Source organism: Tachyglossus aculeatus, chromosome X4, assembly GCF_015852505.1.
Source record: "Tachyglossus aculeatus isolate mTacAcu1 chromosome X4, mTacAcu1.pri, whole genome shotgun sequence".
NCBI classification, from domain to species: domain Eukaryota; kingdom Metazoa; phylum Chordata; class Mammalia; order Monotremata; family Tachyglossidae; genus Tachyglossus; species Tachyglossus aculeatus.
The window spans coordinates 27,752,615-27,763,700 of record NC_052098.1 but is presented as its reverse complement, the minus strand read 5'-3'; positions in this window follow the sequence as shown (position 1 = coordinate 27,763,700).

Genomic DNA, 11,086 nt, shown 5'->3' with positions numbered 1-11,086 from the left:
AGAGAGGAGGCTGATGCAGTAATCCAGTTGGGATAGGATGAGAGGGATAGGATGATCCCCATATGGGACCTCTTGTATCCACCCCAGTGCTTGGTACATAGTAAGCACTTAACAATTACCATAGTTATTATTATCATTGTTATATTTTAAACTCCTTGAGGGAAGGGATCATTTCTACTAAAGCCAATGTTTTCCAAGGCTTTGGTACAGTACCTCACACACAATACGCACTCAATAAATAGGATTAATTGATTGATACAGGGTATCAGGTCAGGTTTAGTGGTTACATTGCCCAAGTGTGAGGAGATGTAATTGGCAGAAGGGGAACTGTATAGTTTCAAACTTCCAAGTCTAGAATTAGTAGTTTTAAATTGCCTCAAGCAGCCTCAGTCATCTCAACATTTTAAATGCTAATGCAGGGGCCTCTGCCTTTCTCTGGTTCCAGACATCCTTCCTCCTCTGCTAGTGAACTTGTTTAGATTCATGAACATACATGATATTTTAGGAGGAAGGTGTCCTAAGTGCATTTAATCTTGCATTGTCCAAATGCATAGGTCAGGGCTGCCAAATTTGCTTATATTAAATTTTTAACTATCTCATAGGGCTGTAACAGAGTAGCTAAACATTTAAGATTGCTGCTGATTAAACAAAAACTTCTGGACTCCAGTGCACATCAAGTGATGTGAGGCCCAAGGATTTCTATCCAATAGTCTCTACTTGGAACTTCTAGACTCCCCTCTGCACTGAGGCAGGAATGCCAGCACAGATCCTGTTCTTGACTGAACACACAGAAACCAAAAATGCTGCCCCTTGGGAAGGTGGTCAGGATGACCTCTCAAAGCCCCCTTCAGCCCTAGGATTCTATGTTTCCATTTTTCTAGTCACACAAGGAAAATGCTGACTTGAATCTCAGGTAAAACCATGTCACAAGGGCGACTGGCCCACATGGTTCTTCAGAATAGTCCCCCCACGCTTTGTGGGTGGACATGAATTTTAAGAAGATTGTGGCTTTTCTGGCAACTTGGAATCTATTCTTTACATTCCTGAGGGGTTTGAATTAATCAGTGAACACAGGGAGCATTAACAGTACCTTTTGAATCAATCGTCTATTTACAGGGTGGTTTTTCACATACCAAGAAACATTCTTTATGGGTTTTTTTTTCTAGGTCAATATGAAAATCTTGGAGAACTTTGGTATTCACTAAAATATTTTTAGCTCTAAGTTAGTGAGTTCTTCTGCTGGAATAGAAATGTGAGCAAAGAACACTTCCTTATTTACTGAGAGAGATTCCTTCATCTTGAAATAATTAACAGATTAAAACGAGGCATGTGAAAGTGTTGAAATAATTAAATAAAAGCCCATTTCTAATAGGGATCATACCACAGTGCCATTATGCACATGCTTCACTAACTAAGAAACTGGCAGCAGCATTCAAAAAATGATAATCAGAATTTTAAAAGACAGTTGGAAGGCCAAACGGAAGAAGATGTTCTAAGTAGGCTGCAAAACTGTGGTTTACTATTTATTTCATTGTCCTCTAGTGTTGGAAAACATTCCAGTTATACAACAGCGTCCCACTGAGAATGTTTCACAATCAAAGGATTTTTGGAGGTTTTCCTCAACATTTACAAAAGGACAGTAACTTATTAAGAACAATCATTGAGGTCTCTTTGGATGAAAAAAAAATAAGAAACTCAAACATTTAGTTGAGGGATTTTAGTACTTTAAAATTGAAGATAATTATTTTAAATAAAATGCCGTTTACTTCATTCATTCATTCAATCGTATTCATTGAACGCTTACTGTGTGCAGACCACTGTACTAAGCGCTTGGGAAGTACAAGTTGGCAACATTTAGAGATGGTCCCTACCCAACAGTGGGCTCACAGTCTAGAAGGGGGAGACAGAGAACAAAGCAAAACATATAAACAAAATAAAATAAACAGAATAAATACATACAAATAAAATAAATAAATGAATAGAGTAAGAACTACGTACAAACATATATACATATATACAGGTGCTGTGGAGAGGGGAAGGAGGTAAGTCCAGGGGGATGGGGAGGGGGAGGAGGGGGCCAGAGATTGTGTTTACCAACTCTGTTGGATTGTACTCTCCCAAGCACTTAGTACAGTGTTCTGCATACAGTAAGCAGGCTTAAATTATTATGGTGTTTGCTAAGTGCTTACTATGTGACAAGCACTGTTCTGAGCACTGTGGTGGATACAAGATAATCAGGTCTGATACGAATATCTTGTATGTACCCCAGTGCTTAGCACAGTGCCTGGCACATAGTAAGTGCTTAACAATTACCAATCAATCAATTGTATTTATTGAGCGCTTACTGTGTGCAGAGCACTGTACTAAGCGCTTGGGAAGTACAAGTCGGCAACACATAGAGACAGTCCCTACCCAACAGTGGGCTCACAGTCTAGAAAGGGGAGACAGAGAACAAAACCAAACATACTAACAAAATAAAATAAATAGAATAGATAAGTACAAGTAAGATAAATAAATAGAGTAATAAATATGTACAAACATATATACATATATACAGGTGCTGTGGGGAAAGGAAGGAGATAAGATGGGGGGATGGAGAGGGGGACGAGGGGGACAGGAAGGAAGGGGCTCAGTCTGGAAAGGCCTCCTGGAGGAGGTGAGCTCTCAGTAGGGCCTTGAAGGGAGGAAGAGAGCTAGCTTGGTGGATGGGCAGAGGGAGGGCATTCCAGGCCCGGGGGATGATGTGGGCCGGGGGTCAACGGCGGGACAGGCGAGAATGAGGCACAGTGAGGAGATTAGTGGTGGAGGAGCGGAGGGTGTGGGGTGGGCTGTAGAAGGAGAGAAGGGAGGTGAGGTAGGAGGGAGCGAGGTGATGAAGAGCCTTGAAGCCGAAGGTGAAGAGTTTCTGCCTGATGTGCAGATTGATTGGTAGCCACTGGAGATTTTTGAGGAGGGGAGTAACATGCCCAGAGCGTTTCTGGACAAAGACAATCCGGGCAGCGGCATGAAGTAGGGATTGAAGTGGGGAGAGACACGAGGATGGGAGATCAGAGAGAAGGCTGATGCAGCAATCCAGACGGTATAGGATGAGAGCTTGAAGGAGCAGGGTAGCAGTTTGGATGGAGAGGAAAGGGAGGATCTTGGCAATGCTGTGGAGCTGAGACCGGCAGGTTTTGGTGACGGCTTGGATGTGAGGGGTGAATGAGAGAGTGGAGTCGAGGATGACACGAAGGTTGAAGGCTTGTGACACAGGAAGGATGGTAGTGCCATCAACAGAGATGGGAAAGTCAGGGAGAGAGCAGGGTTTGGGACGGAAGATAAGGAGTTCAGTCTTGGACATGTTGAGTTTTAGGTGGCGGGCAGACATCCAGATGGAGATGTCCTGAAGGCAGGAGGAGATGTGAGCCTGGAAAGAGGGGGAGAGAGCAGGGGCGCAGATGTAGATCTGGGTGTCATCAGCATAGAGATGATAGTTGAAGCTGTGGGAGCGAATGAGGTCACCAAGGGAGTGAGTGTAGATCGAGAACAGAAGGGGACCAAGCACTGAACCTTGGGGAACCCCCACAGTAAGGGGATGGGAGGGGGAGGAGGAGCCTGCAAAAGAAACTGAGAATGAGCAACCGGAGAGATAAGAGGAGAACCAGGACAGGACGTAGTCTGTGAAGCCAAGGTTGGATAGCGTGTTGAGGAGAAGGGGGTGGTCCACAGTGTCGAAGGCAGCTGAGAGGGCGAGGAGGATTAGGATAGAGTATGAGCCGTTGGATTTGGCAAGCAGGAGGTCATTGGTGACCTTTGAGAGGGCAGTTTCCGTGGAATGTAGGGGACAGAAGCCAGACTGGAGGGGGTCGAGGAGAGAGTTGGTGCTGAGGAATTCGAGGCAGCACGTGTAGACAACTCGTTTAAGGAGTTTGGAAAGGAATGGTAGGAGGGATATGGGGCGATAACTAGAAGGTGAGGTGGGGTCAAGAGAGGGTTTTTTTAGGATGGGAGAGACATGGGCATGTTTGAAGGTAGAGGGGAAGGAATCAGTGGAGAGTGAGCAGTTGAAGATGGAAGTTAAGGAGGGGAGAAGGGATGGAGCGGGAGATTTCATGAGATGAGAGGGAATGGGGTCTGAAGCACAGGTGGCCGGAGTAGCACTTGAGAGGAGGGAGGAGAGCTCCTCTGAGGATACTGCTGGGAAGGATGGCAGAGTAGCAGAGAGTGTTGAGAGCCGGGGGGTTGGAGAAGAGGGGGGAGTGACTTTGGGGAGGTCGGACCTGATGGATTTAATTTTGCTAATGAAGTAGGAGGCCAGATCGTTGGGGGTGAGGGAAGGAGGAGGGGGAGGAACCGGGGGCCTGAGAAGGGAGTTGAATGTACGGAAGAGCTGGCGGGGATGATGGGCATGGGTGTCAATAAGGGAGGACAAATAGTTTTGTCTGGCAGAGGAGAGGGCTGAGTTAAGGCAGGAAAGGATAAACTTGAAGTGAATGAGGTTGGCATGGTGTTTAGACTTTCGGCAGCAGCTTTCTGCAGCTCGAGCATAAGAGCGAAGGAGGAGGACAGTGGCAGTGATCCAGGGCTGTGGGTTAGTGGTACGATCAATCGTATTTATTGAGCGCTTACTGTGTGCAGAGCACTGTACTAAGCGCTTGGGAAGTACAAGTTGGCAACATATAGAGATGGTCCCTACCCAACAGTGGGCTCACAATCTAGAAGGGGGAGACAGAGAACAAAACAAAACATATTAACAAAATAAAATTAATAGAATAGATATGTACAAGTGAAATAAATAAATAAATAGAGTAATAAATACGTACAAACATATATACATATATACAGGTGCTGTGGGGAAGGAAAGGAGGTAAGGCGGCGGGGATGAGGAGGGGGATGAGGAGGAGAGGAAGGAGGGGGCTCAGTCTGGGAAGGCCTCCTGGAGGAGGTGAGCTCTCAGTAGGGCCTTGAAGGGAAAAAGAGAGCTAGCTTGGCGGATGTGGGGAGAGGGGGCATTCCAGGCCCGGGGGATGACGTGGGCCGGGAGTTGACGGCGGAACAGGCGAGAATGAGGCACGGTGAGGAGATTAGCGGCAGAGGAGCGGAGGATGTGGGCTGGGCTGTTGAAGGAGAGAAGGGAGGTGAGGTAGGTGGGGGCGAGGTGATGGAGAGCCTTGAAGCTGAGGGTGAGGAGTTTCATTTTGGAGTATTTGGATTGTTTTTTGGGTTGAGAATTTTAGCCAAAATACCACAAAATTGTTCAAGAACTCTTGAGGAGAGCTACTTACCTTGCCCACTCATGAAGAAACAGAAAACAGTAAAGTTCTCTTCTCAAATCTAACGTTAATTCTGGATTCATTTTGTGCTTAATTGCTTCCTGACCTTCTGCTACTGCCTTTCAGTAGGAAGGAGAACACCAAATGCTAGCCCAAAGTAATTTCATATGATCTGGGTTAATGGCAACACATTGCTAATATGAGAGGGGTTTCAGGTCTCAGGTTTTATGGACCAAGATCATCTTTTTCTGTTCATGGCCTAGTGGAAAGAGCATGGCACTGGGCATCAGAGGACCTGGGTTCTAATCCCAGCTCCACCACTCGTGACCCTTGGAAAGTCATTCAACTTCTCTGTACCTCAGTTTCTTCCTCTGCAAAATGGGGATTCAATACCTGTTCTTTCTCCTACTTAGACTGTGTGCCCCACGTGAACCTGGTATCTGCTATCTATCCCAGTGCTTGATACTTAGTAAGCTCTTTACAAATACTATATTATTATCATCATTATTATCATTATTTTCTGGCCAAGCCTAAGGAAAGACAAGAAAGTCTAACCTTTAGAGAGGTTTAAGTGATGAGAATTATCATAAAAAAAAAGGCCAGAAAGATCACCAGAGGAGACAGAAATGCATATGGATGAGAGCCACAGAGAACTATGACTAAAGGCAAAGTAAAGATCTATAAGGCCATGATTACATTAAAGATGAATGAATATTGAACAGAATACTTCAACCACGACATAAATATCTGAAGTTTACCTCAAGACTAGCCCAGGCTTATTTCAGTTATCTCCAGTCATGAAATATAAGGAAATAGAAAGAAATGTGATAATAAACAGCCCTGAAGTGATGCTGTAAATCTAGAAACTCCTTATAAAGAAGGTACATCATCATTTTTCCTGGATAATATTTTCGGCTAACAAAAACCGGTACACAGACGATTCTCTTCTTTTTCTTTCATAGTTAGGTCTCAGATCTTGGGCTTTAGAACTTTTCAACAAAGAAAATAGTCCTCAGTTCTTCCACAGAAACTTCAAAAGGCAGAGATCACAGCAAATGATTCTGGAAAGGATCTCTTTGTTTTTTAAGAAACAGGGGTGAGGTGAGTGGGTGATGAATTAAGACATATATTTTCCTAGCTCACTCTGTGTTACCACAGATGAACGTTTCTTCGTTTTACATATTTGCCTGTCTTGGACTATATTTTAGAGCAAAAGTGCCTATTCTGGTGTAGACCTCTCCAATCTTCGGATAATTTCCCAGATACTCTCCTTATAAACCTTCTTTGCATCTGGGTGGGGTCTATTTCCCATAAACTCAACTCTCAAGTGCATTCTAGAAATTGATAAGCTCCTGGGAAACTGGCTTAGAATGAAGACACCAGTCACAGATGCTTTGGGAAATAAGACCTTTTTGCCCTCATTCATTTAGTGGTACATTTGATACACCTGAGAGCCTTTCAGATTTTTTTTATTTTTATACATCCAGTTCTTGAGAAATCTCATGCTTAGGCAAACTTGCTCTCTGTAGTACTCACCCATTCCAGGGTTATATGCAAACTTTTGAAGATATGCCCACAAGTAGTTTCTTAGATAATGCTAAATTGAAACAGGCTTGTGTTATTGAAAAAAAAAAATCCAAGGCTCCCCAGTTCCTCCCTGTGATCTAGCAAAAACATGTATTTAAAACACGTGCTACGTCAGAAATGAGTGTCTATGTAACCAATGGCTGCTAAAAATGGGTCATATAAAAAAACAAGTAGTCAATATGGGAACATAAACAATGTTAGTATGGTCTATCTAGCCCAGAATTCTGTCTCCTACAGCATCAACAGAAGTTTTGAAAGAACAGAGTGATAATTTACTTTCTCAAACATCAATTATTAGTGGTTGGGAATATGTGACCTAACACCCTCGCCATTTTCTCTAATAATTGATCAGACTAGCACAACTTATAGGAAACTTGCTTTTCCAAGAAGCTAAAAACAGGTCTAACAGGGAAATGCAATCATCATAAGTAAATGTCCTTGCTCATTTTTCAGTCTGTAAAATGCTGTAACAAAGCGGAAGTGACGTTGTGGGGGGGGGAGGGAAATTAATGATTATATCCACATTGGAATGGAAAACGGCCAGGATGGGAGAGGGGCAAGGGGAATTTTATTAACATGTTGCTGAATTCATGCAAAAAAAATTGCCTCTTTGCCATGTTAAATACACCTATTGCCTAACAGGGGATCTTTGCTCCCACCTAGTGACTGGAATGAGTCCCTAACTGGATTACGGAGTTAACCTGACTCTCAAACGCATCCACTGATTTGCGACCCCACGGTAATAGAACCGACACTCAATCAATCAATCAATCAATCGTATTTATTGAGTGGTTACTTTATGCGTGACACTGTACTATGCACTTGGGAGAGTACAACACAATAATATAATAGACACATTCCCTGCCCGTGATGACCTCACAGTCTAGAGACTATAGGCTGATAGCCCAAGCTGATATTTGTTGAGCCCTTAACTGTGTGCCAAGTACTGTGCTGAACACTGAGGTAGATGCAGGATAATCATATTGAACACAATCACTGTCCCACAGAGGGATTACATTCTAAGGGAGGAGAGAACAGGTATTTTATCCTCCCATTTTGCTGATGAGAAAACTGAGGTATGGAGAGGTTGACTGACTTACCCAAGGTTTCACATAAGGCAAGTGATGGAGCCAGTATTAGAACTCGCATCTCCTGACTCCACTGTGCTCTTTCCACTAGGCTTTGTCTTGTCTTATGCTCTCAAGTCACCTTCGACCCATAGCAACACCATGGACACATCTCTCCCAGAATGTCCCACCTCCATCTGCCATCGCTCTGGTAGTGTATCTACAGAATTTGCTGGGTAAAAATCCAGAAGTGGTTTACCATTGCCTCCTTCTGCACAGTAAACTTGAGTCTTCGCTCTTTCCCATGCCGCTGCTGCTCAGAACAGGGAAGTCTTGACTTGTAGCAGATTGCCTTTCACTTGCTAGCCACTGGCCAAGCTACGAATGGAATGGGTATGCGTGACTCTCCCTCCCGTAGTCAAGACTGGTAGAGTACTGGAAACTCTCCAGGCTAAGGTTACATAATTGTTCAGATTTACCTTATTTTATGTTACAGAAAAATGAATATTCACTCCTCAAATGGCCAGGAGGCACTTAGTTATAAACAGGAAACAAGTGTGTTCAATAAAGCTAAATAAGCCAATAACAGGAGCGAGAATAGTCTCTATCTAAGCAAGGGATGATATTGGCACATATAATCTTTTTCTGGCACATGGGAGTTCATATATTGGATGAGAAGCAGTTTGGCCTAGTCAATACAGCATGGGCCTGGAGGTCTGAAGGACCTAGATTCTAATCCAGGCTTTGCCACGTGTCTGCTGTGTGACCTTGGGCAAGTCACTTAACTTCTCTGTGCCTCATTTACTTCCTCTGTAAAATGGGGATCAAGACTGAGAGCCTCATATGGGACATGGACTGTGTCCAAACCACTTAGCTTGTATCTACCCTAGTGCTTAGTACAGTGTCTGGCACATAGAAAGCACTTAACAAATACATTAAAAAAAAGTCAGCCAACTTCTTAATAAACAGGTTCTGCATTACAGAATCTAGAGTTTGGTTCAAAGGCTACATAAACCTTGGAGACTGGCCAAACTCGCCCACTTCTAAATGCAACAGAGTCTAGAACAGGCATGAAAGAAATGTATGAGAGGCAAATTGAGAAGCAGCATGGCTCAGTGGAAAGAGCCCGGGCTTTGGAGTCAGAGGTCATGGGTTCAAATCTCGGCTCTGCCAATTGTCAGCTGTGTGACTTTGGGCAAGTCATGTAACTTCCCTGTGCCTCAGTTACCTCATCTCTAAAATGGGGATTAAGACTGTGAGCCCCCCATGGGGCAACCTGATCACCTTGTAACCTCCCAAGTGCTTAGAACAGTGCTTTGCATATAGTAAGCGCTTAATAAATGCCATTATAATAAATGGAAAGCTTGTACTGTCCCTCTCACCATATAACCTACTTCATAATTACACCCAAGACATGACTTTTCCAAACCAGAAAGTAGAATAAATTGATAGTATTTATTGAGCATCTCCTGTGTGCCGAGCATTGTACCAAGTGACAGAGAGTACAATAGAATTAGCATCTGTGTACTTTTTCCCAGAAATTAATACAGTGCTTTGCACATAATAGGTACTTAGCAAATACTATTACTACTACTAGAGATGATCCCTACCCTCAACACACTTACAGTGTAATGGGACAGATGTTCACTGAAATAAGTTACTTGAAAGGGAAGTTCCCTCTCTGATGGGAATGGATTTTCACACTTTTCTGTATTGAAAATAACTGTCAAAAGTCACAGTGCATTATGAGGTATTCTCTCCCAATCTTTTGCAGACTTTAGTTCCCAAATATAATCACAGGAGGTAGGAGAGAGTGGTCTTTTTTTTTTTAATGGTACTAGGTAAGCACTTACTATGTATGTGTCAAGCACTACACTAAGCACAGGAGTAGCTGAAAGATAATCAGGTTGGACACAGTCACTGTCCCTCATGGGACTCACAGCCTAAGCAGGAGGGAGGAGGATTTAATCCCCACTTTACAGATGAGGGAACTGAAGCACGTGGAAGTGAAATGACTTTCTCAAGGTCACACAGCAGGCAATTGGCAAAGCCTGGATTAGACCCCAGGTCCTCTGACTTCCAAGCCCAAGCTCTTTCTATTACGCCATGCTGCTTCCCTTGCCATAGAGACCTACGTGCCAGGGATATTCTGCAGCTCTCAGCCTGGTCCCCGGGAGGCAGCCAGAAAAGAAACAGATCCGGTCTTCTCCTTCAGGGTCTTGGCTTCCTCACTTTCAGCTGCCACAGCCTCCTCTCCCAACAGTGCCAAATCACTCCTCAAATGCCCTGGAAGAAGCCCCAACAGGCCCGGGCTAAATTGTGTTGCAAACTCTTCTTCCTCTCTCCTCCTTAGGTGGAGAGGTCTTAAAGGAACAGAATCCTGAAGCCATTAGTCATTCGAGTGCATATAGCTGCCCTTTCTATTCAAAGATTCATTCATTCATTCAATCGTATTTATTGAGCACTTACTGTGTGCAGAGCACTGTACTAAGTGCTTGGGAAGTACAAGTTGGCAACATATAGAGATGGTCCCCACTCAACAGTGGGCTCACAGTCTAGAAGGGAGAGACAGAGAACAAAACATATTAACAAAATAAAATAATTAGAAAAAATATGTACAAATGAATTAAATAGAGTAATAAATACGTACAAACATATATACATATATACAGGTGCTGTGGGGAGGGGAAGGAGGTAATGTAGGGGGGGTGGGGAGGGGGAGGAGGAGGAGAGAAAGGAGGGGGCTCAGTCTAGGAAGGCCTCCTGGAGGAGGTGAACTTTCAGTAGGGCCTTGAAAGGAGGAAGAGAGCTAGCTTGGCGGATGTGCGGAGGGAGGGCAATCCAGGCCAGGGGGATGATGTGGGCCGGGGGTCGACAGTGGGACAGGCAAGAACGAGGCACAGTGAGGAGATTAGCGGCAGAGGAGCGGAGGGTGCGGGCTGGGCTGTAGAGGGATGATGATGTTATGATGGCGGATTTTATAGAAGTGTATCTCTTCCAAGTTTTGCACACACATAATGAGATGGGCATTTTTCTTGCCTCTTTTAAGGAAAGGCGGTTGCTGCCTCTTCAGCGATTGTGAGACCAGCAATTGGCTACCTAAGTACAGGGGGCTTTAGTTTAGGTTGTGGGTGGGAGGGATGAGAAGGTTTGGGGGAAGGTGTATACAATTAATCAGTA